The following is a 26,874-nucleotide window of genomic DNA, read 5'->3' as shown; positions in this document are numbered from 1 at the left end:
ATATTGTAGCTAAATTAATATAAGGATGCGAACAACAACTGTAGAATGCCAGATCCTTTCTAACTATTTGATTTATCTCAAAGAATTCTTCCGTTCCATTCTGCTTCGGCATCTGAATTAAGTTTGTGATGATACTGCATGAGGTCCTGCAGTAGGTTGATCATGAATCTGTAGTTTACACCAAGTTTATGCCTGCCACTCTTGGTCCTCTACTGGGTCAAAAAACAAGCTGCTTACTAACTACTTATCCCATCCTTTAAAATTACATCTGTTTTACCGGTGGACGGGATGCCGCCTGTCAATATCCCGACAGTAGCATCCCGCCCGCCAGAATGCCAGCAGCGGGGCTAGTGCTAGGAGTCCCCTTGCAGGCTTGGTGGGCTTGTTGTGCTCACCACAGGAACTGTTCCCACTCTATGGGTGTCTATGGGTGTCGCAGACATCCACAAGTGGGAATAGCCCTGGTGCATCGGGATTCCGGCTGTCGGCATTGTTGGCTGACGGTATTTCGGCGTCTGTATCCTGAACGCCAGGATCCCATCAGACGGCATTTTAAATGCAACCCGTTTTTAATGGTGTTGGCATATCCATTATTACCCAAATCTTAGTCTGTATAACCCTGTATGGTGGGATGTTTGGCGACATTGACTTTTGGCAGGAATTTTATTTTTGTATTTGGTGATATATATTTTTTTTTTAAAACATGATCATTTAAACTGTTTCCTTCAGGATGTTCATGTCAAAAAAATAAACAGAGTAAAACAAAAAGGCAGAATCATAAGAAGTTAATGTTGTTTTCCCGATTGCTAATTAAGTATACAATTACTTCTTTGCTATTTTGCTCAATTTGGCACAACATGCAAAACACGGCTAAGCTGTTTTTCACGAGTAGCGAGTGAATGGATTTTAAAATTTTTGTTTGCCATAATAGAATACAGGTTGAGTATCCCATATCCATATATTCCGAAATACGGAATATTCCGAAATACGGACTTTTTTTGAGTGAGAGTGAGATAGTGAAACCTTTGTTTTTTGATGGCTCAATGTACACAAACTTTGTTTAATACACAAAGTTATTAATAATATTGTATTAAATGACCTTCAGGCTGCGTGTATAAGGTGTATATGAAACATAAATGAATTGTGTGAATGTACACACACTTTGTTTAATGCACAAAGTTATAAAAAATATTGGCTAAAATTACCTTTAAGCTGTGTGTATAAGGTGTATATGTAACAAAAATGCATTCTGTGCTTAGATTTAGGTCCCATCACTATGATATCTCATAATGGTATGCAATTATTCCAAAATACGGAAAAATCCGATATCCAAAATACCTCTGGTCCCAAGCATTTTGGATAAGGGATACTCAACCTGTATGTATAAATTGAAGAAGCAAATTAACAAAAATCACAAGGCATGGCTAAATCTCTGAGTCTATGGCATGCAAAACTGTGCCATACATGGCGGGATATAGCAAAGATGTATGTGGACACATCTGTAGGTTGTGAAAATGACAATCCTTAATACAACTCCATGAATGTAAAAAAAAATCCTGTACAAATGATTAATTCTGCACTCTGCTGTGTCTTTTGGTCTTGCAGGTTTGGGTGTTGCAATGTTTTGGTTTTTCAATGTATTTGTTGTTACATTATATAACATAATATATAGTATTTATAGTAAAGCAAAAGCGGCAAAACATGCCTGGTGCAGCCATATAAACACTACTGTTTTAACTGTATTACGTAGTGTAAGAAAACAAAAATGCATCTGGAAAAGTGTATTTCACCTTTTAGTCTTTATGGTTTATAATATTGTACTAAGGTATTGTGGTATTTGAAGTAACTGAATAGACCACAAGTGTGAGGTTGCCTGATAACGTTATTTGTAGTGAGTTTGTCAAACCGCTGTATGCAGGAAGGGTTAAGGGTGCACACGTGGATTCTACGCGCACATGGCTACACTGTTTACAAAAAGGCGGCCCATAATTCTCAGCCACTGTTACGTAGTTATCTCTAGGTGCTAAGATTCAAAAATAGCTTGTTACCTTTACATATCCTTGAAATACTTGATTTCCGTAAAGCGCTGTTCGCCGGTGTCATCTCTGAATAACGAAGCTATCAAATCAGTTTAGCTTTAGTTTGTCTTACTAGAATTATGTGAGCGATATCAAGCACCGTGACTTACAGAGAGGTAATCTGCGGTGAGCCAGAAATAGATTCTAAGCAGCCTCACAACAGAGGTCTGGTGGCAGTTGCGCTACGCACTGGCGATATAAAACCTCCCTGCTTGGAGCCTATAAATACTTTTTGGCTGTAGTGTAAGGGAATTGGAAGGCATAGAAACCTTCAAAGGTCTGTAAACAGAACACACTCATCACTAAACAGAGTTGTTGCGAAGGGATTGATTGTTTGCTTTGTTTTGGGGACATGTTATAGTACAGTCGCATTTTCTATTGTATCCATACAGCAATCGGACAAAGTGATAAACAAACATGAGGAACAGTAGCAGATTGAGTAACGGGAGAAAAACCTATTTTATGATTTATCTGACATTTAAAATGATCTCTCCCAACATTGTAAGAGTTAAATATCTCTTGCACTGGATTAAATGTGGCCATAGGTGACTTGTTTTCGATGCGTGTGCAGTAAAGGAGTTTCACAGCTGTTTGATTTTTCCTTATCTGCCCTGTGTTCCGCTGCTGACGTAAGTCACCCTCACCTTATACAGCCTCAATACTGATCTTTATTCTCATTCATTTAAAAGTAAACTAACATTTACTCTAAATACATGTAGCAGGTGCATGCCACTAACGGCAATTGGCATCATCATGCCAATACAGTACGTTTGCCTTTTTTTCTTGCAAAGAAGGAGTAAATAGGATAGCTATTCGCATAGAAAAATAACTGGCTATTGAAGTCATGACAGGTTTAAGGTACCCATGGTAATGTCGAAGGTACTTCAGTTTGTTCCGTGGTAAGTCTGCCTATCCACAGCTCATATTAACTCACCATGTTGCTGAGTCATAACGAGACTGACTGATGCGGCTGAGTTTTCAACAAGGTCTCTGAAACAACAGAGGCCAGCTCTTTGCTGACAATGCGGTTGAGGTTCCTCCTTAATGTTAGCAGACCTGCTGCAACTCTTCAAGCTCCAGTGTAGTGATGGAAAACGAGAGTGAGTTAAAGATTTCTGGCGTTGTTGCATTAATATCGGTGCCAGAGGTGACTCCATGAATAGGAGATTCCAGGTCACTGTGACGCCTTCTCACGTGGTGCCGCGCACATGGCTACAGTGTTTACAAACATGATTCCAGAAATGCTAAGGGGAAATCGGAGGGTGTGTTAGTCCATTTAGCGTCGTAAGTGACGAGGATGTCTGCGGGAGATCAAAATAGGAAACCAGAACTGGACATCACTCACACCGACTCTCAGTGAACAGAGGCCATTAATAAAACACTTATCTGACAAAGTTGCTAGCTGACTCTATATGCAGCATACCTGCTACAGAATGGCAAACCTAGTTTACAGTGAATGTTCCCAGATTTATAGTGCCACGGATGGTATGCTAGCAAGAATTAAAAAGTCATTACATGGGATGAATTATACAGATATGGTCATTTTGTCAATAGTTGATTATGTAAATATGAGCATTTTATATGCTTAGAAGCTGTAGATGATTTACTAAATTAACTTTTTCTGGGCCTAGAAACACAAGTGTCATTCATTCTTAAGCTATACTTACCAGTCATATTTTCTATATGCTTTATTTTATTTTATTTTTTTAACACGGATTGCAAGGAGAGAAAATAGCTGTACTGCCTAGAAACGCTGGTTATAGGATTTGCAGGATGTAATCATGATTGCGCATGTCTTGGGAAGGTCAGCTTAGGACACTAGGAAAATAAAGCATAAGGAATAACAACATACAATGAGTCCTTTCTGTGTGCCTGGAAGCAGACTGCTTACATTACCTGCTGAAGAACCCACTAACAGTGTGTGTGGAATGCTAAATAATGCATAATTCATAAAGTGTCATTAGATCTTATCGGTTATCTCCTGTAGATGGCACATAGCAGTTTGATAGAAGACATTGGGGCAGATGTATTAAGACTGGAGAAGGCATAAAGAAGTGATAAGTGCAAGGCTATAATGCTCCAGCACATCAGCTCCAATATGTAAATTGACAGTTATGAGCTGATTGGCTGGTGCCTTATCACCTTGCAGTTATCACCGCTTTATCACTTCTTTATGCCTTCTCCAGGCTTAAAACATCTGCCCCGTAGTGACCAGTTTTTCTTGAGAAAGTTAGCAGACCCCAATGATTGTTTTTTTGTTTTTTTTTAGTAAATACTTCACAATTTTAGAACTCTTTTACATGCTCAAAGAGCACAAGGTTTTGAAGTTTTCAGTAATGCATGTGCATGTATTTTGTTTATATGATTTATTAAATTACTCCTGTCTAATTGACGAGCTTATGTGGTATAATGGCAGTTAATGAGCGAGTAGCGCATCAGGTGGCATAGGTTTGTATATGACAGGGAGTGGCATGCTGCTATTACATACTTGTTTTACAACCTTTACAGTAACTTTCAACCCTAAATCAGTGCAGCATATGCAGGTGGGGGTATTCAGTAGTTTTACAGAGTGCCCGTTGGAGCAAGTCAATTGTTGCTTGAATCAGGCTTCTATTACTTTTCACGTGTCCAAAAGCATTGGGTTTAGGTGCACAAAGATTCTAATCTCATACAAAGTCCTGGATAGGGCACCCAAACCATGGGCTTTTCACACATTTCTTCTTGCCACCTCAGGAGGCTGCAAGAAGAAGTGTTTCTTGCAGCTATTAGGTGCACAATTGGAGCAACAATTGAACTGCTTCATCAGGTGCCCATTTATAAAGGCGCACAGTGAAACAATTGAGTTCCCCCATTGGGTCTGATTGGGAGCCAACATATTTCTCACTGCTTGGGAGCCAACATATTTCTCATATTTATAAAGGTTATCAAGAAATTTATGGGCGGAAGTTAGGTTTCTGTAGGGAAACTGGTTTCATGTACTTATATAAGATTTAAAACTAAAGCCATTCATTAACATTAAAACCTGATTTTAATGTCCAATTTTTTAAAGGAAATCAAAATGTGTATGAAGCAATCAATAACAAGATCAGGAATTGTGGAAATGTTCAGATGTTCTTTAAAGCACATTGAATCATGCAGCAAAAGTGTAATGTAGTACATGTTGAAACTTCCACTTTTTTTTTTTTACAAAAATGTATACAATTGTGTATAAATACATTTTAAAATGTGAAAATAATTGTCAGAATAGTTGTTTGTTTTATGTCTTTTTAAGGAATGTGGTTAACCAGGAAAAAATCCTTCTATACTATGTATACTTTGCCAATAAAACTGATTCTGAGCTTGACATTTCTGTTTATTAAAAATAATCTGCAAATAAATGTCACTTTAATGCATACTTGCCTACTCTCCCGGAACCTGCGGGAGACGCACAATTTTTTGGGGTAGTCCTTCGACTCCTGGAAGAGTGGGCACCCCTCCTACATCCCACACATTTCATAGTGAAGTGGGCAGAATGGGGAGAATAATACCGGGAATCCGCGGTCCATGATGTGGGGACAGGGCGTAATGGTGCGATTCTATGATAATCGCATCATTTAGACCCTGCCCTCTATTCAAAGTTGTGCAATTCATGGCCTAATGATGCAATTGGTCTGGTCCCACCCCCATCACTGCCCACCTGCATCTCCTCTCTGGGCTTCTCGTGGAGAGGAAAATAGAAAGGTAGGTAAGTATGCTTTAATGCAAACAATAGAATTATGTTCTTTATATACTTGCAGCTTATACGTACAGTTTCACTAGTGGCTTGACATGCATTGCTTTAAACAGACTCCTTCTGCCTCAATGTTCAGCCAGTTAGGCCAATGTTGCAAGATGTGACCCCAAGATTAGCCTTAAATCCAACAATAATCTGATGTAAATCAATTTTCGTATCCATCACGCTGGAAAATCCATTTGAAAGCTGACCGTTATGTACCTGTGAAGACATTAATTGTTGAAACTTGCTAACAAGTGAAGCACAGCAGAAAGTAGTGTGGATGTTCCGCTCTGTTCTTCAGATCTTATCAAGTTTGACCTCTAATGTACAGGGCCTGATTGGATACTAATGCCGTCACTCAGGCCTTGGTTGGCAGCAGACATCAATCTTTAACACATGATAGTGATCAATGGCTCATGTTGTCAATATTCACAATCGTTATAGTACTGAATCCAGTCATGATCTGTCCACCATTTGGTAAAAAAAGAGTATTGTAGCTTCACAAGGACATTAACAAAGTAAAGAGTACAAGTGTCTGCAGTGATGGAATAGTAGTTTAACATTTAATTTTTTTATGCTATTCTCTACCACTCCATACTTCTTTCTATTTGTGTCTCTTACATATCTCATTAGGGTCCTTGTTTGGGTTCATATCTCAAATGCTTGGAATGGAATGTATGGATAGTGTGGATGCCAGAGTGTAAAGGTAGCATGGTTTACATCAATAAGCAGAAGTCCACTTCAGAGTACAGAAGAATTATTTTCTGTGCGGAAATCCTTTACTTTGTTTGTCAGAGCAGATCATGTATTTTGCCAACTATTTTGATTCTACATATAACTACTATTTTTACTTTTCATTGAACTATACATTCATTGTAGTTGCTACTTGGTCTCCATACTCATCTATACAGTTCATTTTAGTAATTGTACGATATATACTATAATATAACCAGAGCTATACATTAAAAAAATGCTGTATATGTACTTATAGCAAATGCTTATTGTATCAATATACCAGACCTGAATACTACCATGCCACTGTAACACTTAACTCCTTCTGATGTTGTTCAGCTTCCGAAATCTTATCTCTTTAGATATTTGTCTGAAATGTTTACAGTGTCTAGAATTCTTCTTGGACTAGTCCATAAAAAATTATCCTCTTCCATTTGATATTCTTCCATGCCCCTGTCTCTATGGTTGTAACTTTTCATTAAGGAAAGGTATCAGACTTGCTTATGAAAATAATATTTACTTTGATCTTGAGGTCTGTTTGCCAAAAGACCTGCATGCATCTAAGTATCGGAGTTGAACACATCTGGGAGTTGTTTTCCCTTGGACAGATGTGAAGGACTATCAAGCAGTATTACAGGGTAGGAACATTGTAATTGTTTTTCCATAACTTTTCTTTAAGGCGACTGTCCTGAAAATGTTTTTGAATCTGCCTTATAGACATAATATAATAACGGATATCATTTAAGCTGAATTAGCTCTTTTATCATGCAGGCATTCTAAAATAGAATGAATGTAATATATGATTTGCAATGTGTTTACAAACGCTGACTTCATATGTCAGGAAATTTTAAAATTCAAAATGTTAGTGTGCTTTTCTAGCTTCATACATGATGCAAACATAAAATGGATTATGGGAGATTCTGATAATGAAATTGACTAAAACAATAGGTGACCAGGGAAACATAAAAGCATTCTCGTTGCATTTAAAGATTTTAAAAGCATTTTTTGGTCCTTTATCTTGGGGAGATGTTCTTAAGCTTAATTTTTAATAATAAGGTACAGTATTTGTGCACAACTACATACTGTAAGCAGAGGTGTATCTAGGGGTCCAAGTGCCCCTGGAAAAGTAAGGGACCGCCCCCCCCCCCATATATTTGAAATGGGGAAGACCGAAAAAAGCGCGTGGCCACACAATAGTACCCCCAATTCAAATTACACCACACAGTTGTGTCCATTATTCACGTTACACCACATAGTAGTACCCCTCAGCCCTCCCTTCCCTGTGTGCCCCTGCAGCAGCCTCAGTCGTCCATTCCCCCTGTGACTCTGCAGCAGCCTGGCCTCAGTCCCCTCCCCCATTGCTTCTGCAGCAGCCATCCACCCACTGCCATCCCCTCCCCATTCCCTGTTCCTCTGCAGCAGCCCTCGATTATCCTCTTGTATCAGTGGTGGCGGCACCAGGCTCCTCAGTCTACACTCATACTTCAGCGAGCGGACGTCATGACTTTATTATGCTGACTGCAGAGTGATCCCGGCCTCTACAGAGCAGGCACGGGGAGATCGCGGGAGAGGGGACAGCAGCAGCAGCCAGCCAGAGTGGGGTCGAGGGCTGAATTAAGAGAGGAGGGTCCTGAGGTACTTAACCCCTGTGCCCCCTATTAACCTGGCTCTGGGTGGGTCAAATCGGGAAAAAGTAGCACAGAGCTGGTGCCTGACCGGCCGATGTCCTGCACTACAGTTCACCAGCTCTACCATAAATCTGGCCCCTTGCTACCATTAGAGCTGAGGGCCACTTTGCAAGGAATGTTAAATTTGTTTCTTTTTTATACTTTATTTTTTCATGTAAAACGTGTCCAATGCTCCGAGTTGCCTGTTCAGTGCTCTCAGTGGCATGTTGGGGAATGTTAGAGCATGGCCACAGAATAGTACCAGTTTACATTACACCACACAGTAGCGTCTGTAAGTCACATTACCCCGCACAGTAGTACGCATTATACGGTTACGCCAAATAGTAGAGCCCCTTACACACACGACACTGCTGCATAGTAAGTGATGCTGGGATATCTGAGGAGCCACTCTGAAGTTGGGATCCTGGCAGGACGGGAGAATTAGGATTAGGCTGCAGGGAGGGGATTAGATTGCAACAGGGAAAGTTAGGGTTAGGCTTAGTTTACATTAGCACCCCTATCGGGATTTCAGGCAGTTGGGATATGCCGGTGTCGGTATTCTTACTGCCGGCATCCTAACTGCTGGTATCCCGTACCTAACCCCACATAATACCTGACACAAGCCTCCGCATATGTGAAGACAAGCACTCAGCAATAGCATGCGCACAGATTTAACACAATTTACAAAAAAATTTGGAAACCAAGGCAACACAAAAGCATGAGAAGGTCGTATATGGATGATACTATGACTATAATACAGACCATAAATATTTTACTAAACGTACAGCAAGTAAAAGTCATAGACAATAAGTGGTTTATAGACAATAATGTAGTTATATGGGATCCGGGCAGGATCCTGGCAGTCGAAATAACGATGACGGAATTTCGACACTACTCAGAATGCCGGCGTGGGTATCCCGACATTGATCACTATCCTGGCACCGGGATCCAGAACAAAGTTTTGACGAGCCGCCCAAGAGGTAAGTTGACGGGGGCGGGTGGATAGGTTTAGGCTGCGGGAGGAGGGTTAGGCTGGGGGGGGGGGGGGGGGGAGGATAGGCAGCATGAAGGGGAACATAGGGCTAGGCAACCCTGGGGAGGGTTAGGTTGGGGGGAGGGAGGGTTAGGGACCACTTCGGAGGGTTAAGGTTAGACTGCAGGGGGAAGGGGGGGGGGGGGGGTTAGTGCCAGGCTACGGGTAAGGAGGGCTAGGGGGTTTGGAGATTGGTGCCGCTGTTGGTATTTCGACTGCCAACATCCCTAGTGACAGGACACTGATACCATCCCATGATACAGCATTTAAAACGTGTATATAGCGTGTCATGTACATTGCAATGGTGGAGAACATACTGTAAGTGTCATTTACACATTATACATATTAAAAAAATGCTGTGTGGAAAATATATTAATAAAGCTTAATAAATATGTACAAATTAATAGTTGCTAACAAACTTAAGTACAGCAATCTGCCATGTGTTTGACATGTTCTTATTTCAAAGTGTACACTTCCAACAGTCACAATGAACATAGCATGTGGATTATGTTTAACGTCTACGTCCATCGTGGTTTCTCTATTTGGAACAGGTGCAAACGCATATATATATATATATGTATATATATATATATATATATGTATATATATCTATATGTGTATATATATATATATGTATATATATATATATATATATATACATACACACACACCATACATACACATGGCAGACCAACACATGGCAAACTTACACACACACGTACACACACATATCATACATACCCTCAGGGCATACTTACTTACAAACACACACACAACATACAGTACATATCCGCACACAAAAACACAGACACACACAGAGCATACTGTACATGCACATATAGCAAGTATACTGTGCTTACACAAACCACAGGCTGCTGAAGAGAGGAGCGGTCTGGCCTTCGAAGTCTGAAATAAGTAATGTGGGCCGAACGCTGCTGCAGGTGGTGGCTGCTGTTTGCTGCTCCCTCTCCCTGGCTGAGCTAGAGTCCGCTGCTCCAGGAACTGCTGCTGACTCATCAGTGAGTGCAAGGAGGCTGTTGGACAGCCATTGTATCTGCCTGCGAAGCCGCAGGAAGGCAGGATGACAGGCTTAACTTCCGTTTTGCGTTCGGCAGCGGAACGCAAATACCGGAAGCACGGCGGTCGGGCCGGCCGGCAGGTGACATACGCGTGCCGAGCACATGGAAGGGTGGGCCAGGCCAGCGGCAATCTCTCCCGCTGTCCCGGTGGCCCAATGTGCCCCTGACTGCATGTTTTATTTCATTCTACCCTCTGCCCGCGGGTGACACCGCCAGGCGGCGCCCCTCCTCTGCCGGCGCCCCTGGCGAGTGCCATCCTGGCCAAAGGGTAGATACGCCCCTGACTGTAAGTAAGGATCAGAGAGGAGAGTAAAAGAATTACATTCATGATTTAAAACGCTTCTCACTTGAGACAAAGACATGATCTACATAATCTTTTTACATGCACAATTTGTTTTGATAGTAAATAACCTTTTCACACTACGTATACCACTGAAAGCAACGGGAACATTACAGTCAGAACCTCACTAGTAAAGCCTTTGTTCCACAACTTCACGTATACTGGAGATCTGGATGTAAGGGTTTACTACCCAGATAGTAAATTCCCTCTCTGCTATTCTTAATATTGTTGAATATCTTGATATTTAATGTTAGGCGATATGTGAGTGTTGCTTTCAGTTTCCTGAGGACAGGTTGACCTACCCGTTGCCTGTAGTGCTGTCAGCACACATAAATTTGTCTCAGTGAGCAATTGTGTAAGTACTGTCAAGGGTGGGTCACCTGAACAGAGAAAATCCTGCTGAGCAAGTTAAACAGAAGTCACACCTTGCTTGCCTTGCCCTTTTCTGCGTTATTAATAACATGAATATTGTGGCTACAGGGAAAATTGACTTTTTTTCCCCTTATCACATAGTATACTCAGAACCACAGATATAAACACCTGTTATCCTTAGGGTCAGTTATGTGGTGCGGACAGGGCTGCGCTCCTGTTTGTAGACATATTTTATGACTGGCAGCCACCAGCATTGGTTTTGCCTATCACATTTACTTCTACAAATAGAATTTGCTGCATAATACCATAGAAAAGTGTGTGGGTGTGTGCGGCTATGGGGCATTTGGTGTGTGTGTGCAGCTATGGTGCCAATGTGTACAGATCCGGCGCTACCCGCTCAGCAAGTGTATGCAAAGCAGGGAGGCACCAGGCTGAAGAGGTGCTCTCCCCGCTCTGATACCCTGTGGTTGCTGCCGCACATGTGCGGGAGCTCCTCAGTGTCAGGAGAGCTCTCACTATGACTGAGCTCTCTGCTTTGAATATGAGTTGGCTGAAGGGAAGCTGCTGCGCATGCCTAGCAGCATCTTCCCGTTCAGTACTTTCCCGTATTGAGCGGTATTCACCTCCTCCACCCCTGTCCGGAGCGGAGTTGCTGCATGCAGTCATCACGCGGCAGGTGCACACCTGAACTGAAATGCCCCAGTCCAGGACTACCACTGGAAGTTTTTACAGCGCTCCAGGTACTGCTAGTCAATATAGCCAGCTTCATCTTGTACAGTAGAATATGTTATATAGGTACTGTACATATATATATATATGTGTGTGTGTGTATATATATATATATATATATGTATATATATATATATATATATAAAAAGGGGGGATAAGACAGTGACCAGTGGTGTCATAGCAAAGTAGGAGGACTCAGTACATTATATAAAAATAGTTACAAAATTTAATTCACAAATACATAGCACTAAAAAAAATAATTTCACAGTTAAAATACGCCTAGGACTTCATGTATATTTAAAATCATATATATATATATATATATATATATACAGTTCCAATTCAGTCGGCACTCACATTCAAAGAACAATTGCCCCGGTGTCCATTTCAAAGCACTTCATATCTCTCCAAAAAGAACGGCACTCAGGGACTGGTAGATATACAAACGTTGTATTGAAATCGAACGTACACGTTTTCGGGGACACAGCCCCTTCGTCAGGATCAGGGTTACTGTCTGTTTGATCCTGACGAAGGGGCTGTGTCCCCGAAAACGTGTACGTTCGATTTCAATACAACGTTTGTATATCTACCAGTCCCTGAGTGCCGTTCTTTTTGGAGAGATATATATATATATATATATATAAAAACTGCAAGACAGAAAAATGTGACATAAAAACAAATATGTGGAGGAACAAATATAGGGACCCCTTGATGTAGTCTGTTAGGACGAAACTCATTGGGTGATACCTGCTCTAACCCATCTTCTCAAGTTAAGCTATATTAATTCTATGATTTATTGCATCTATTCTTTAACCGACCCTACACTGACATGCTGAGTAGCTGATCTGTCAGTGTATGGTCGGTTTAAGAATAGATGCAATAAATAACCCATTGTACCAGGGCCACCTTAATGTATAGCCACATTGAGACGCTGCCCAGGGCGCCACAATTCTAGGGTCCATCCAGCAGGGGCAGATGGGCCTTCCTAAGCTTCTTGGGACTCAGAGAATGCTGCCTGACCGCTCTTATTGTGAATTACACACAATCACAGTGACCAGGCCACCCAGCCTGCAGCCAGGCAGTGAATTGCTGTTGGTGTGCTGATTGGTGGATGGCTGGAGCTATCAACCAATCAGAGTGCTGACAACCATTCCCTATATAAAAGTATGTGGAGAGACTGTGCAGGACCACAGAAAGGGTAAGGTATGATTTTTCTTTATTCCGCAAATGGGTAGGTAGGGACCCTCATGTATTGCTTTGCCCATGGTCAACAGTGATGGAGTAGCTTCAGAGTTTAACGCTATTTGTATATGGTCAAAATTTACCCTTTTTTTTATTATTACGCTGGAACCGCAATGCGCTTGTGTAGTGAGGTTTTTTTTAGCAGCAGTCATGCTGTCAACTCTCTCGTAGTATGATTAACACATTTGTGAGTCGGGAGGAGGAGCATGTTTGAGGCATGTCAAAGACAGAAACTGTGTGTTCCGACATAGATTCAGCAGCTTAGATGTGGTAGACAATCTGAGTAACCTCAGATGTCCGATGGTCCGCCCAATGTTTCTGATGGTGATCCGATGCTGTGTCTTTGGCTGCATGCAGCTGTTCTGAGAAGGTGCAGGGGGGGTGTCTCACGTAAAAAAATGATGTCTTTACATTACACACCTTCTCAGATCTGCTGCTACTGCAGCACCGATCACTCCTGCTTCCACCTCTAAATCAGGCCCTATGGGCCTGATTTATGTTTTTAAGTAAAGCAAAAAAAAAAAGCAAGTAACTTTGTGTCTGGATCAAACCATGTTGCCATGCAAGGGGAGCAAATTCATTTATATATTTTCTGTGCAGGGTAAATACCAAACGCTTTTGCATGTAGCAAACAAATATTAGATAGCTTTATTGTTGCACTGCAATTTAGATTTCCGTTTGAACACACCCCACCCAAATCTAAATCTCTCTGCACATGTTACACCTGTAGTGCAACATAGTTTTGCCCAGTTACTTGCTTTTTTGCTTTACTTCCAAACAAGACTAGGGCCCTATGCCCGCTAGATGCAAAAACATGTTGGTGGTTACCAAAATTGGCTTCTGAAAAAATAGGAATGTACCAACATTTAGGTTGTAAATTGGTTTGCTCTTCTCAATTTTTACTGCATTTTGCCTTTAACATGCTGTATGTGGTTATAACACTAATACTGACTACACACACTGCAATATCGTTGCCAGTGTTGGGAAGTTGGCCTGATATTGTAGCGTGTGGCCTGAAAATGACCACCTTACCTATAATAACTCTACTAACTTGATCAGATCGTTATCAAGTATGTTGGTAAATGCAGTTGGAAGATGATCAGTGTGTTCTCTGTATTCTCTGACTTCTGTCTGATTTTACCAGATTGTGATTTCTGAGTTATGTTATCAACCAATTTAACATCAATATCACGCATCTATGCCAAGCTTGAGGTACAGTCTTTGATGCTTCCTATTAAAAGAAGTAATAGTCTACTTTCTGTAACACCAGTACATGTGTGATTATGATTAGGAAGGAATGTGTTAAGGTATACTTGCATATTGTCTTTCTGGGAACATACTTCCTGGGAGATTGCTATTTTTAGTAGTTGTCAAACAAATGATTTTAAATTGATAGAGCTGTATGTACGCCGTTTGACCTTTGTTCATATGACTAGTTAGATCATGTATTCATCACAGTACTGTTACTGACAAGTGTGTCCCTATGTGAACTCGGCGTGGCTCAGCCTGCACCATCTGACTGCATGGAAATACCTGTTACACCTTGGATAGTGGTTAGGCAGTTCACATTTACTTTGTGTGATTGGATAGCTCTTTAGAGCCAAACTGTACTTTAGAGCAAAGTTACCCTTTTCTATATCTTTTTCGTTTTTTTCTCTAACGTCCTAGAGGATGCTGGGGACTCCGTAAGGACCATGGGGATAGACGGGCTCCGCAGGAGACATGGGCACTTCAAGAAAGACTTTAGGTCTGGGTGTGCACTGGCTCCTCCCTCTATGCCCCTCCTCCAGACCTCAGTTTGATACTGTGCCCTCAGTTTGATACTGAGCTTCCTGTCAGAAAGTATATTTGTTAGGTTCTTTATTTTCAGGGAGCCTGCTGGCAACAGACTCCCTGCATCGAGGGACTGAGGAGAGAGAAACAGACCTACTTCTGTGAGTTTCAAGGCTCTGTTTCTTAGGCTACTGGACACCATTAGCTCCAGATTGATTGGTACGCAGGTCTCACCCTCGCCGTCCGTCCCAGAGCCGCGCCGCCGTCCTCCTCGCAGAGCCGGAAGATAGAAGCCGGGTGAGTATGAGAAGAAAAGAAGACTTCAGAGGCGGCAGATGATTTCATGATCTTCACTGAGGTAACGCACAGCAGTAAAGCTGTGCGCCATTGCTCCCATACACCTCACACACGGCAGTCACTGTAAGGGTGCAGGGCGCAGGGGGGGCGCCCTGGGCAGCAATAAAACCTCTCCATTGGCAAAATAAGTATATACATGTACAGATGGGCACTGTACATGTATATAACAGAGCCCCCGCCAGTTTTCAGGAATTTTGAGCGGGACAGAAGCCCGCCGCTGAGGGGGCGGGGCTTCTCCCTCAGCACTCACCAGCGCCATTTTTCTCCACAGCACAGCGCTGAGAGGAAGCTCCCCGGACTCTCCCCTGCTAATACACGGTGATAGAGGGGTTTTAAGAGGGAGGGGGGGGGCACAAATTTGGCAGATATAAAGTATAAACAGCGCTACTGGATAAACATTTAGTGTTTTTTTTCCAGGGTCATATAGCGCTGGGGTGTGTGCTGGCATACTCTCTCTGTCTCTCCAAAGGGCCTGGTGGGGAAACTATCTTCAGATAAGAGGTTCCCTGTGTGTGTGGTGTGTCGGTACGCGTGTGTCAACATGTCTGAGGTAGAAGGCACACCTAGGGAGGAGGGGGAGGGTATGAATGGGGCGGTGCCGACACCTGACTGGATGGATATGTGGAATGTTTTAAGTGCTAGTGTGAACTTATTGCACAAAAGATTAGACAAAGCTGAAGCTAAGGAACAGTCAGGGAGTGAACCCATGTCTGCCCCTATGTCGCGGGGACCTTCAGGGTCTCAGAAGCGCCCACTATCCTAGATAGGAGACACAGATACCGACACGGATTCGGACTCCAGTGTCGACTACGATGATGCAAAGTTACAGCCAAAAGTGGCTAAATGTATTCGATATATGATTATTGCAATAAAAGAAGTGTTGCATATCACAGAGGAACCCCCTGTCCCTGACACGAGGGTACACATGTATAAGGGAAAGAAGCCTGAGGTAACTTTTCCCTCCTCACATGAGTTGAACGAATTATGTGAAAAAGCGTGGGAATCTCCAAACAAAAAACTGCAGATTCCCAAAAGGATTCTTATGGCGTATCCTTTCCCGCCAACGGACAGGATACGGTGGGAATCCTCCCCTAAGGTGGACAAAGCGTTGACACGCTTGTCAAAAAAGATAGCGCTGCCATCCCAAGATACGGCTACCCTCAAGGATCCTGCTGACCGCAAGCAGGAGGTTACCTTGAAATCCATTTACACACATTCTGGTACATTACTCAGACCGGCAATTGCGTCGGCCTGGGTTTGTAGCGCTGTAGCAGCATGGACAGATTCCTTATCAGCGGAAATTGAGACCCTAGATAAGGATACCATTTTATTGACCCTAGGCCATATAAAGGATGCTGTCTTATATATGAGAGATGCTCAAAGAGACATTAGTTTACTGGGTTCCAGAATAAACGCTATGTCAATTTCTGCTAGACGAGTCCTCTGGACCCGGCAGTGGACAGGTGATGCCGACTCAAAAAGACATATAGAAGTCTTACCTTACAAGGGTGAGGAATTGTTTGGGGAAGGGCTCTCGGACCTGTTCTCCACAGCTACGGCAGGTAAATCGAATTTTTTGCCTTATGTTCCCTCACAACCTAAGAAAGCGCCATATTATCAAATGCAGTCCTTTAGTTCAAATAAAAGCAAAAGAGTACGTGGATCGTCCTTTCTTGCCAGAGGTAAGGGCAGAGGTAAAAAGCTGCACAGCACAGCTAGTTCCCAGGAACAGAAGTCCTCCCCGGCCTCTGCAAAATCCACCGCATGACGCTGGGTCTCCGCTGAGGGAGTCCACCCCAGTAGGGGCACGTCTTCGACTTTTCAGCCACATCTGGGTTCACTCACAGGTGGATCCCTAGGCAATAGAAATTGTTTCTCAGGGATACAAGCTGGAATTCGAAGAGGTGCCTCCTCGCCGGTTTTTCAAATCGGCTCTACCGACTTCTCCCCTAGAAAGCGAGATAGTGTTAAATGCTATTCACAAATTGTGTCTTCAACAAGTGATGGTCGAAGTTCCCCTGCTTCAGAGAGGGAAGGGATACTACTCAACCCTGTTTGTAGTTCTGAAACCGGACGGTTCGGTCAGATCCATATTGAATTTAAAATCCCTGAACCTATACTTAAAACGGTTCAAGTTCAAAATGGAATCGCTCAGAGCGGTCATCGCCAGCCTGGAAGTGGGGGATTTTATGGTATCTCTGGACATAAAGGATGCATACCTTCATGTCCCCATTTATCCACCTCACCAGGCGTACCTCAGATTTGCGGTACAGGATTGTCATTACCAATTTCAGATGTTGCCGTTTGGGCTTTCCACGGCCCGAGGATTTTTACCAAGGTAATGGCGGAAATGATGGTGCTACTGCGCAAGCAGGGTGTCACAATTATCCCATACTTGGACGATCTCCTCATAAAAGCGAGATCACGAGAGAAGTTACTGAACAGCGTGTCACTTTCATTGAAGGTGTTACAGCAACACGGCTGGATTCTCAATATCCCGAAGTCACAGCTGGTTCCTACGACTCGTCTGACCTTCTTGGGCATGAATCTGGACACAGACCAGAAAAGGGTTTTTCTTCCGATAGAAAAAGCTCAGGAACTCATGACTCTAGTCAAGAACCTATTGAAGCCAAAACAAGTGTCTGTGCATCATTGCACTCAAATCCTGGGAAAAATGGTAGCAACATACGAAGCCATTCCCTTCGGCAGGTTCCATGCAAGGACTTTCCAATGGGACCTATTGGACAAGTGGTCCGGGTCACATCTACAAATTCATCAGCTGATCACCCTGTCCCCCAGGGCCAGGGTATCTCTCCTGTGGTGGCTGCAGAGTGCTCAACTTTTGGAAGGCCGCAGGTTCGGCATTCAGGATTGGATCCTGGCGACCACGGACGCGAGCCTCAGAGGGTAGGGAGCAGTCACACAGGGAATAAACTTCCAAGGACTTTGGACAAGTCAAGAGACTTGTCTTCACATCAACATCCTGGAACTGAGGGCCATATACAACGCCCTACGTCAAGCGGAGAACTTACTTCGCGACCAACCAGTTCTGATCCAGTCAGACAACATCACCGCAGTGGCTCATGTAAACTGCCAAGGTGGCACAAGGAGCAGAGTGGCAATGGCGGAAGCCACCAGGATTCTTCGCTGGGCGGAAAATCATGTAAGCGCACTGTCAGCAGTGTTCATTCCAGGAGTGGACAACTGGGAAGCAGACTTCCTCAGCAGACACGACCTGCATCCAGGGGAGTGGGGACTTCATCGGGAAGTCTTCGCACAGATTGCAAGTCAGTGGGGACTGCCCCAGATAGACATGATGGCGTCCCGCCTCAACAAAAAGCTACAGAGGTATTGCGCCAAATCAAAAGGCCCTCAGGCGGTAGCAATAGACGCCCTAATGACACCGTGGGTGTTCCAGTCGGTCTATGTGTTTCCTCCTCTTCCTCTCATACCCAAGGTGTTGAGAATAATAAGAAAAAGAGGAGTGAGAACAATTCTCATTGTTCCAGATTGGCCACGAAGGACCTGGTATCCGGATCTGCTGGAAATGCTCACAGAAGATCCGTGGCCTCTTCCTCTAAGACAGGACCTGTTACAACAGGGGCCATGTCTGTTCCAAGACTTTCCGCGGCTGCGTTTGACGGCATGGCGGTTGAACGCCGGATCCTAGCGGAAAAGGGAATTCCGGATGAGGTCATTACTACTCTGATAAAGGCTAGGAAAGACGTGACAGTGAAACATTATCACCGGATATGGTGAAAATATGTTTCTTGGTGTGAGGCCAGGAATGCTCCTACGGAAGAATTCCAGCTGGGCCGTTTCCTTCACTTCCTACAGACTGGAGTGAATTTGTGCCTAAAATTAGGCTCCATTAAGGTTCAGATTTCGGCCTTATCCATTTTCTTTCAAAAATAATTGGCTTCTCTCCCAGAAGTACAGACTTTTGTGAAGGGAGTGCTGCATATTCAGCCTCCTTTTATACCTCCGGTGGCGCCTTGGGACCTTAACGTGGTGTTGAGTTTCCTTAAGTCGCACTGGTTTGAACCACTTCAAACGGTGGAGTTAAAATATCTCACTTGGAAGGTGGTCATGTTATTAGCCTTGGCTTCGGCTAGGCGAGTGTTGGAATTGGCGGCTTTGTCTCATAAAAGCCCCTATCTGGTTTTCCATATGGATAGGGCGGAATTGCAGACCCGTCCTCAATTCTTGCCTAAGGTGGTGTCATCTTTTCATATGAACCAACATATTGTGGTGCCTGTGGCTACATGAGATTTGGAGGATTCCGAGTCCCTTGATGTAGTCAGGGCTTCGAAAATTTACGTGGCCAGAACGGCTAGAGTCAGGAAAACAGAAGCACTGTTTGTCCTATATGCAGCCAACAAGGTTGGCGCCCCTGCTTCGAAGCAGACTATTGCTCGCTGGATCTGTAACACGATTCAGCAGGCGCATTCTACGGCTGGATTGCCGTTACCAAAATCGGTCAAGGCCCATTCCACTAGGAAGGTGGGCTCGTCTAGGGCGGCTGCCCGAGGGGTCTCGGCACTACAACTGTGCCGAGCTGCTACTTGGTCGGGTTCAAACACCTTTGCAAAGTTCTATAAGTTTGGTACCCTGGCTGAGAAGGACCTACGTTTTGCTCATTCGGTGCTGCAGAGTCATCCGCACTCTCCCGCCCGTTTGGGAGCTTTGGTATAATCCCCATGGTCCTTACGGAGTCCCCAGCATCCTCGTTAGAGAAAATAAGATTTTAAACCTACCGGTAAATCTATTTCTCGTAGTCCGTAGAGGATGCTAAGCGCCCGTCCCAAGTGCGGACTACTTCTGCGAGACTTGTATATAGTTTTGCTTACATAAGGGTTATGTTATAGTTTCATCAGGTTGGACTGATGCTACATTGTTTTTTCATACTGTTAACTGTTTGATAGATACACAAGTTATACGGTGTGATTGGTGTGGCTGGTATGAATCTTGCCCTTGGATTAACAAAAATCCTTTCCTCGTACTGTCCATCTCCTCTGGGCTCAGTTTCTCTAGCTGAGGTCTGAAGGAGGGGCACAGAGGGGGGAGCCAGTGCACACCCAGACCTAAAGTCTTTCTTGAAGTGCCCATGTCTCCTGCGGAGCCCGTCTATCCCCATGGTCCTTACGGAGTCCCCAGCATCCTCTACGGACTACGAGAAAAAGATTTACCGGTAGGTTTAAAATCTTATTTTTGTTCATGTTGAGCATTTGCAAAAGAAATTTACTTGCAAAAGTCTCCTTGTACGGTTGTGATTATTATGTAGTTTAAAACTGGAATGTCTGCTTCCTCCAGCAATAACACACTAGCATATCTGGTTAAATGAGGACTTTGATTGCACTGGGAAGCATTTCACAGGTCTCCGTGTTATGTTTGCACAGAAGAGGGCACTGATATGGGAATAGAATAGAGTACAACCCTTTGGCGTGACTTTTGCCTTTTTTGGGTTCGGCAAGATGAATTGGCCAGTCCCAAGACCTCAATAATCCCAGTTATGTTTGACATTGAGCATCTGGCACTTTTCCCTTTAATGAGTGACTCAGACACGCTTTGCCTCCCCTGGCTTAGTGCCCAATCGCTGTAATAATGATTCAGTTTTGAGCAAGAATGTTTTGCCAGACATGTGGTACTGTGCCCATTTGGCATGAGACTGATGTCAAATGGTTCCCAATTGCACCTTCCTACTGTACATCCTAAACCCTCAACTTGGCTGACTACAGTATATGGTGTGTTTGTGTGAAGTGATAATATCTATTCTAATATAAAGTGGGTGTTTCGGGATGATATTTTGGTTGGTACTTTCAGTGCTGAAGATTTTTTCACCATTTAAATCAGTTTCTGAGCTCACTGAAATCACTTTTGTGGATTTAATCACACGTCAGCTGTTAATGCTCTCTCCTACTGACACCTGAAAAAACACATTAAAATACAATCTATGTTTACTTATGGGCCACTTATTAGTTACCATTGCATTCTAAAATTGTAAGTACATTTCATGTTTTCTTAATCATCTCAATGTGAACTACAAGTACAATAGGTTGTATATGTAAAAGTGTATCACTCAGGGACATGGCCAAAACTTTGAGGTCCCATAGCAACACTTCTCTTCACATAAATTGCTTATTTAATGCACCATAGTATTGCCCAAGTAAATTAGTAGTGCTTTAGTTCATTTTATGAACCATAGTCGTGCTTAATGTTTATACCAATAGTAGTGCATTAGATCAATTGACGCCCCATAATAGTGCCCTCAATTAATTTTATGCCACACAGTGCCACCATTTCACAGTATACCACATTGTTGTGCTGCCAGCAAACATTATGCCAAGCAGTGCCCCCAGTTCAAATTATGCCACACAGTGCCCCCAGTTCATATGGCACAGTGAAGTTTCCCCAGTTCACATTATTTGACTAATGAGATCAATGATATACATGTCACAACAATGGTGATTATAGTTAACTAAATATGTTTATCATGATCAGGGGAGTAGTGAGGGTGGCTCCGATGGAGCACGAGATGCAGACGCTGGAAAAGTTAGAGGGCGTGCACACTGACTCTGACTCGGAGACTAGGTAGGGAACAGGGCAGGTCCGAGGCAACAGCAGGAGACACTGACAACTAGCACATGCTGGATCTCTGCTGCCCTTTTTATATGTCTCACCGTCTGCTTGCAGCTGTGCAACAGGGTTACGTCTGTCCTGCTACACCACTCTCTGCCCATGGTGCTGCAGCACCTCTCTCTGCCTCGGCTGCTGTAACACCTCTCTCTGCCCTGGCTGCTGCAGCATCTCTCTCTGTCCCAGCTGCTGTAGCACCTCTCCCTGTCCAAGCTATGTTAATCATAGGGGCGCCCAAAGGAAACTTTCACCCTGAGCTCCACAAGGTCTAGAACCAGCCCTGCCACGAATTTAGGATTTTTAAATATTTTTTATTTCAAATGTAACAGTCACCCGATTCAGTACAGGGGAGGGGGGGGGGGGGGGGGGCGGCACAAAAATACACCCTTGCTCCGGGCACCATGGCACCTAGCTACACCTCTGGCTGTAGCACCTCTCTCCACATTGATGCTGCATTATTTTCATTCAGAGTTTAGAGGGGTTTCAGGTCTGGAGAGGTAACATTTGGGGCATTATTTTCATTGAGGCATTAGGAGATTATCAGACCTGGGGAAGTCAGTTTTGGGGAATTATTTTCATACAAAGATTGGTGTGGTTATCAGGTCTGTGGGGGGTCACATTTGGACTCTATTTTCATTGAGCTACATACAGCTACTTCCATAGCTGCTGTACCATGGTCTAATGTGTATAAGGGGCTCAACATAGTGTAACATGTAAAAGCGGCTCTACTGTGTGGTATAACGTGCATAAGGGGCTCTACTGTGTTGCATAACGTGTATAAGGGGTACTACTATGCAGTGTAATGTGAATTGGTACTATTCTGTGGCCACGCACCTTCCCAATAAAACCATTATTTATTTCTCTAACGTCCTAAGTGGATGCTGGGACTCCGTAAGGACCATGGGGAATAGCGGCTCCGCAGGAGACAGGGCACAAAATAAAAGCTTGAGATATCAGGTGGTGTGCACTGGCTCCTCCCCCTATGACCCTCCTCCAAGCCAGTTAGATTTTTGTGCCCGGCCGAGAAGGGTGCAAACTAGGTAGCTCTCCAGAGCTGCTTAGAATAAAAGTTTAGTTAGGTTTTTTTTTATTTTCAGTGAGTCCTGCTGGCAACAGGCTCACTGCATCGTGGGACTAAGGGGAGAAGAAGCGAACTCACCTGAGTGCAGAGTGGATTGGGCTTCTTAGGCTACTGGACGTTAGCTCCAGAGGGACGATCACAGGTTCAGCCTGGATGGGTCACCGGAGCCGCGCCGCCGTCCCCCTTACAGAGCCAGAAGAGACGAAGGTCCGGTGAAAGCGGCGGCAGAAGACATCCTGTCTTCAAGACTAAGGTAGCGCACAGCACCGCAGCTGTGCGCCATTGCTCTCAGCACACTTCACACTCCGGTCACTGAGGGTGCAGGGCGCTGGGGGGGAGCGCCCTGAGACGCAATATAACACACATATACCTTAGCTGGCAAAAGGAATACATCACATATAGCTCCAGGGCTATATGGATGTATTTTTTCCCCTGCCATTTTACACAAAAAAGCGGGAGTTAAGGACGTCGTGAAGGGGCGGGGCCTATCTCCTCAGCACACTGGCACCATTATTCCCTCACAGCTCCGCTGGAAGGACGGCTCCCTGATTCTCCCCTGCAGTACTGCATCTGATTCAGGGTAAAAAAGAGAAGGGGGGGCATTTTGGCAGCAAATAACTAGATTAACAGCAGCTATAAGGGATTAACACTTATATAAGGTTATCCCTGTATATATATATAGCGCTGGGTGTGTGCTGGCAGACTCTCCCTCTGTCTCTCCAAAGGGCTAAGTGGGGTCCTGTCCTCTATCAGAGCATTCCCGGTGTGTGTGCTGTGTGTCGGTACGCGTGTGTCGACACGTATGAGGAGGAAAATGAGGTGGAGGCGGAGCAGTTGCCTGTGTTAGTGATGTCACCCCCTAGGGAGTCGACACCTGACTGGATGATTGTGTTTAAGCAATTAAGTGATAATGTCAGCAATTTACAAAAAACTGTTGACGACATGAGAAAGCCGGCAAATCAATTAGTGCCTGTTCAGGCGTCTCAGACACCCTCAGGGGCCCTAAAACGGCCGCTACCTCAGTGGGTCGACACGGATCCAGATACAGATACTGAATCTAGTGTCGACGGTGACGAGACAAACGTAATGTCCAGTAGGGCCACACGTTACATGATCACGGCAATGAAAGAGGCATTGAACCTTTCTGACACTACAAATACCTCAAAGGCGGGTATTATGTGGGGTGTGAAAAAACTGCCAATAGTTTTTCCTGAGTCTGAGGAAATAAATGAGGTGTGTGATAAAGCGTGGGTTTCCCCCGATAAAAAACAGCTAATTTCTAATAAGTTATTAGCACTATACCCTTTCACGCCAGAGGTTAGGGCACGGTGGGAAACACCCCCTAGGGTAGATAAGGCGCTCACACGTTTATCTAAACAAGTAGCGTTACCGTCCCCTGATACGGCCACCCTCAAAGAACCAGCTGATAGGAGGCTGGAAAATATCCTGAAAAGTATATACACACATACTGGTGTTATACTGCGACCAGCAATCGCATCAGCCTGGATGTGCAGTGCTGGAGTCGCATGGGCGGATTCCCTGACTGAGAATATTGATACCCTGGATAGGGACAATATTCTGTTAACTATAGAACATTTAAAGGATGCATTGCTATATATGCGTGATGCGCAGAGGGATATTTGTACCCTGGCATCAAGAGTAAGCGCAATGTCCATCTCTGCCAGAAGAGCATTATGGACCAGACAGTGGTCAGGGGACGCAGATTCCAAACGGCACATGGAAGTATTGCCGTATAAGGGGGAGGAGTTATTTGGGGCTGGTCTAACAGACCTGGTGGCCACGGCAACGGCTGGAAAATCCACCTTTTTACCCCAGGTTACTTCACATCAACAGAAAAAGACACAGTCTTTTCAAACTCAGTCCTTTCGTTCCCATAAGTACAAGCGAGCAAAAGGTCACTCTTTTCTGCCCAAGGGCAGAGGAAGAGGAAAAAGGCAGCACCATGCAGCCGCTTCCCAGGAGCAGAAGCCCTCCCCTGCTTCTGCCAAGTCTTCAGCATGACGCTGGGGCTTTACAAGCAGACTCAGACACGGTGGGGGCCCGTCTCAAGTATTTCAACGCGCAGTGGGCTCACTCGCAAGTGGATCCCTGGATTCTACAGGTAGTATCACAGGGGTACAAACTGGAATTCGAGGCGTTTCCTCCTCATCGGTTCCTGAAGTCTGCTTTACCAAAGTCTCCCTCCGACAGGGAGGCCGTTCTGGAAGCCATTCACAAGCTGTACTCCCAGCAGGTGATAATCAAGGTACCCCTCTTACAACAGGGGAAGGGGTATTATTCCACACTATTTGTGGTACCGAAGCCGGACGGCTCGGTAAGACCAATATTAAATCTAAAATCTTTGAACACTTACATAAAAAGGTTCAAATTCAAGATGGAGTCACTCAGAGCGGTGATAGCGAACCTGGAAGAGGGGGACTATATGGTGTCGCTGGACATCAAGGATGCTTATCTCCACGTCCCAATATATCCTTCTCACCAAGGGTACCTCAGGTTTGTAGTACAAAACTGTCATTATCAGTTTCAGACGCTGCCGTTTGGATTGTCCACGGCGCCTCGGGTCTTTACCAAGGTAATGGCCGAAATGATGATTCTTCTACGAAGAAAAGGCATCTTAATTATCCCTTACTTGGACGATCTCCTGATAAGGGCAAGAACCAAGGACCAGTTAGAAGTCGGAGTGGCACTATCTCAGGTAGTGCTAAGTCAGCACGGATGGATTCTAAATATTCCAAAATCGCAGCTGATTCCAACGACACGTCTACTGTTCTTAGGAATGATTCTGGACACAGTCCAGAAGAAGGTGTTTCTCCCGGAGGAGAAGGCCAGGGAGTTATCCGAGCTAGTCAGGAACCTCCTAAAACCAGGACAGGTCTCAGTGCATCAGTGCACAAGGGTCCTGGGAAAAATGGTGGCTTCTTACGAAGCGATTCCATTCGGAAGATTCCATGCAAGAACTTTTCAGTGGGATCTACTGGGAAAATGGTCCGGATCGCATCTTCAGATGCATCAACGGATAACCCTGTCGCCAAGGACAAGGGTGTCTCTCCTGTGGTGGCTTCAGAGGGCTCATCTACTAGAGGGCCGCAGATTTGGCATTCAGGATTGGATCCTGGTAACCACGGATGCCAGCCTGAGAGGCTGGGGAGCAGTCACACAGGGAAGGAATTTCCAGGGCTTGTGGTCAAGCATGGAAACATCTCTTCATATAAACATTCTAGAACTAAGGGCCATTTACACTGCCTTAATTCAAGCAAAACCTCTGCTTCAGGGTCAGGCGGTGTTGATCCAGTCGGACAACATCACGTCAGTCGCCCACATAAACAGACAGGGCGGCACGAGAAGCAGGAGGGCAATGGCAGAAACTGCAAGGATTCTTCGCTGGGCGGAAAATCATGTGATAGCACTGTCAGCAGTGTTCATTCCGGGAGTGGACAACTGGGAAGCAGACTTCCTCAGCAGACACGACCTTCACCCGGGAGAGTGGGGACTTCACCCAGAAGTCTTCCACCAAATTGTAAACCGTTGGGAAAGACCAAAGGTGGACATGATGGCGTCACGTCTAAACAAAAAACTGGACAGATATTGCGCCAGGTCAAGGGACCCTCAGGCAATAGCAGTGGACGCTCTGGTAACGCCGTGGGTGTACCAGTCAGTGTATGTATTCCCTCCTCTGCCCCTCATACCGAAAGTATTGAGAATCATAAGAAGGAGAGGAGTAAGAACTATACTCGTGGTTCCGGATTGGCCAAGAAGGTCTTGGTACCCGGAACTTCAAGAGATGCTCACGGACGAACCGTGGCCTCTACCTCTAAGACAGGACCTGCTACTGCAGGGGCCTTGTCTGTTCCAAGACTTACCGCGGCTGCGTTTGACGGCATGGCGGTTGAACGCCGGATCCTGAAGGACAAGGGCATTCCAGAAGAAGTCATCCCTACTCTGGTAAAAGCCAGAAAGGAAGTAACCGCAAAACATTATCA

The 26,874-nt window shown here is 44.5% G+C and overlaps 1 protein-coding gene and 1 long non-coding RNA gene across 2 annotated transcripts in view; one reads left to right on the top strand and one right to left on the bottom strand.

The window, feature by feature from the left end:
- The window catches only part of LOC134910960 (uncharacterized), a 48,624-nt gene extending 46,444 nt beyond the window's left edge, over positions 1-2,180 (bottom strand). Inside the window, exon 1 of the long non-coding RNA XR_010176285.1 lies at positions 2,049-2,180. This is a non-coding gene — a long non-coding RNA (uncharacterized LOC134910960). The remainder of the gene's footprint in view (positions 1-2,048) is intronic.
- Positions 1-26,874, top strand: part of TET2 (tet methylcytosine dioxygenase 2) — a 205,645-nt gene that overhangs the window by 5,587 nt on the left and 173,184 nt on the right. The gene's annotated exons all lie outside the window — the stretch shown is intronic.

Source organism: Pseudophryne corroboree, chromosome 1 (genome assembly GCF_028390025.1).
Source record: "Pseudophryne corroboree isolate aPseCor3 chromosome 1, aPseCor3.hap2, whole genome shotgun sequence".
In the NCBI taxonomy this organism is placed as follows: Eukaryota; Metazoa; Chordata; class Amphibia; order Anura; family Myobatrachidae; genus Pseudophryne; species Pseudophryne corroboree.
This window is presented reverse-complemented; position numbering and strand designations above follow the sequence as displayed.